The sequence below is a fragment of the Phaethon lepturus genome, unplaced genomic scaffold (genome assembly GCF_000687285.1).
Source record: "Phaethon lepturus isolate BGI_N335 unplaced genomic scaffold, ASM68728v1 scaffold15835, whole genome shotgun sequence".
NCBI lineage: Eukaryota > Metazoa > Chordata > Aves > Phaethontiformes > Phaethontidae > Phaethon > Phaethon lepturus.
Window position 1 is genome coordinate 1 of NW_010539987.1, and position 3,812 is coordinate 3,812.

Below are 3,812 nucleotides of genomic sequence, written 5' to 3' on the forward strand. Positions count from 1 at the left end.
CTCTGCAACTACCTGAAAGGGGGCTGTGGTGGGGAGGGTGTTGGTCTCTTCTGCTAAGTAACGAGCAATAGGACAAGACAAAATGGCCTCAAGTGGTGCCAGGGGAGGTTTAGGTTGGATATCAAGAAAAATTTCTTCACTGAAAGGGCTATCAAGCACTGGAACAGGCTGCACAGGGAAGTGGTGGAAGCAATTCACAAAATAATGTGAAGTTTAGGGGACTGGGCCATCTCACCCAAAAGCCATCATTTACCTGATAAAGCAAAAGTCTTTGTTTTGTCCTAAATAAGAGGAACTGAATAAGTTGGGGCAGATAGAAGAAGAAGAGGATTAAGTCTGTAACCTTTTTTTTTTCCAATACCAGACAAATTTAAAACGTGGGTCATGTATCATTTACTGCAACCTGTTCGCCTACATCTGCACGCTGCAGCTCAGACATGCATGCGATCCTCCTCTAAACCTGGTGCTAATCCCAAAAGCCTAAAAACTGTTGACCCATCATTATTAATTAGCTTGCTGTTACCAAAATACACAAGAAAGACGATTATGTTATTAATTTCTGTGCAGCCTGCTGTGACACTCTCTTGGGCAGGAGCAGCCTGACAGAAAGGCTACCGAAGGATTTCCCTCCCACGCCCCACCAGCACCCTGGGAATCAGCTGCTCACCCGGAGCAGAATTCCATCTTGGCAGCACTCTCATCCACAGCACAGGATAGTGTGTCACCATAGCAAGTGTGTAATAAACTTAATTATAGCAGAAACTTATGATTATTCAGGAGCGCGTGTGGGCAGAAGCCAGCACTAAGTGATGTAAAAGTATCTCAGTAACTGCAAAAGTGCTTTCAAAGTCTCCCAATTCCATATTTTATCAGAAAAAAAGGGGGAGACATCGGTGGGGGATCTAACAGACCTTCCTCTCTAACCTCAATGCTGCCACCAAAAGCTCAGGCTAAGCAGGGTTTACTCACACCCCCGCTTACGCTGGCTGCCGAGGGTCACGCAGCCGGTGGCACTCAGCTGTTTACTCCCAGGTTTGCTTCCAGAAACCGCGTTACTCCTTTCTGAGAAAACGATGTGCTGATGCCCTTCCACTTCGCTTCGCCTCTCGCGCCCACCGGCGGAGAAGCCCCGGTGGAGAGCAGGGCAGGCAGACGCCCGGCAGCAGGCAGACGTCCTAGTAGAGCTCGTCTGGGAGAGTCTCCTGCCTGTGAGGGCACCAGGCTCTGTCACACAGCCCCAGCCTTCGCTGGGAGCCCACCTGGGCACCCTGGACCACTTTTTGGGCCGTGGCCTGAGGCTGCCCGTGAGCCCCGACAGGCTTGCGTTGCATTTGAGTGACATTATTTACGACATGGGTGCGAGGAAGCCTTACCAGAGGTACACCCTGCGGCACCGAGCGCTGATGTGCAATGCCTGGGGCACGTTTCCTAACAGAGCTACTGCGGATTTAAACATTTGCACTTTCCAAGCACTTTGAAACGCCGTGTGTATTAGGCCTCAGCTGAACGATCTCTCGCAGAGGTGGGGACACAGAAAGGGGGAATTTAGTTGATTCCTTACCAGTAACACCCAAATATGCTTCTCTTTTTTCAAGAGGAGGACCAAGACTCCACTTATCCTCAGAAACAGCGGCTTGTCTTTCCTCACCTTTACTGACTGATGCAGAGTTAAATCTCTTTGTCCTTATCGAGTTATTCTGATACATTCTCACCAGCTTCCCACCCCGACCTGGCTCCTGGTCATCTCCACCTCCCAACGTCATTCTGATGTCCTGGCATCACCCTTGTCCTAGGGACGTGGCCCCCGGGGCAGGAGGGGAAGGCAGCGAGCCCAGAGCCAGACAAGCACAGGTAAAACCCTAACTAGGAACTTAAACAAGATTTGGGAGAGAGATGGGGGAAGTTCTGTATTTCATTGTGGGTTGTTCCTGATAACAGAGGAAACTTAGCAGGTCTCCAGCTAGCCACAGAATACTCCAAGACACCCACAACAGACACAGCATGGCTTTTTATCAAGCAGAAAAAAGGGTTCATCTCCCTTCACTTTATCTTAAAAGACACCTCTCGAGGTCACGTACCCAGAAAAAGCAACAGGAGGAATAACACAAACATTTTATGCTTAAGCATACCTTTTCTAACATAAACACCACACGTGAATCCCCTGCCTGATGCAAAACCAGGGCAAATTGCTTGGGGATGACTGGCAAAGAGCACCCGGAGAGCATCTCCCAGGCCACTGGCATTGGCAGCCCAGCACCTCAAGGCAACCCAAAATCAGCACATGGGCAGTCGGTAGCCAACTGCCCTGGCACAAGCCATCCTCCTCGGGGTCACAGGCTCTGCTCGGGCAGACCGAGAGCCCCTGCAGTGCTGGATCAGGCCTTTCTCCTCAGGATTTCAGAGTCCTCCCTCCTATCGCCTGTGGGTGGGAAGGAGGAGGACAGGGAAGAAATAGGATCTCACTGCCTTCTCCTGTGCATCGCACAAAATAAATCCAAGATGGATCGGTGACCTACTTTGTCTGAGAGGCAGTAAATAATACGTAGCTCAACCGATTGCCTTTCAGAACCACCAGCCCCATGTAGCAGGTAAATCTCCCTGGGCAAAGGAAGCTTTCCCACAGCACACCGCTGCTGGAGCACGGCCCTGGTCTCAGAAAGCCCCAAGGAACAGACCGATGAGAGGTACGTGCCAGAGACACGCAAAGCTGGAGATGCTCAGCAGGTCCGGGGTCAACGGACAGGAGCCAGGAGAAGGAGAAGGTGGGCTGGGTGGAGGTATCTGCCATGCAGGCACAGAACCAGCTCGTGGGAAAGCTCAGCTGGTCTGAGGTGTTGGCGTCCAGACTGCTGTGCTTGTGCATAATTGCCTGACTTCTAAATAAGGCCCAGTCAACACAACAGAGCTTTTGGCAGCAGACGTAGGGTATCCCAGTGTAACAGAGCTCACGCGCTCCGGCTAACGCACAGGAAGGCACCGACGCAAAGCTGCTCTTGGCTTCACTGGCCCACCAGAAAGGCTCTGCGTGATGCACTCACAAGGGTTTGGGAAAGACAAAGGTCCTTAGAGAGAATCCTTAGCAACGCCTTTCCTGACATGCCAGCAATGTTCCCAAATCACTGCATGGCCAAGAAGCAGACGTGACCAAGTTGGGTAGCCAAGATGCCCAAGAGGGGCTCAAGAGTCATCCACAGATACGGAGCCTCTCCAGGGAGCTCACCTCACTGCCACCAGCCAAAGTGGGGCCCTGCAAAGCCCAGCAGGTCCCAGCACAGTGTAGCACCTTCAGCTGCAGCACCCACCCCCAGTCTTCCACCTCCTGCAGGTCAACACCCCAGCTTGTGCCGGCCCAACCTGCCGCCCACCGCGGCGTGCAGCTCCATCGCGGGGGCTGCCCTGAGCCCCGCACCCTGGCACGCCGGCTGGAGGGGGGCTGAAGCCTTTTTGGGCCAAATCAGTCCCTTGCCATATGCATGACACTGCTCCATGACCGGAGCCACAGGGACCAGCAATCTCCCTCCCCACCCACAGCTGGGAACTGCACCCTGAACATCCACACTGGCGTTATCCCAGCTCCCAAACCTGTGCTTGGGCGATGCTCTGATCCCTGGCTGCCTCTCCAGGGCCAGCACACAGGAGCTGCCGCTGTCCTCCCGCTCAGACACATCACGTCCGCGCTGAATTGCAGAGCCTGCCCTTTTTTGCGGGGATGTGTATGCACGGCCAGGGGAGATTCGGTTTACCAAAGCATCACAAACATGATTGAGCCACTCTTCCACAGTCTGGAAGAGGCAGAGAGGGCAGGGAGAGCC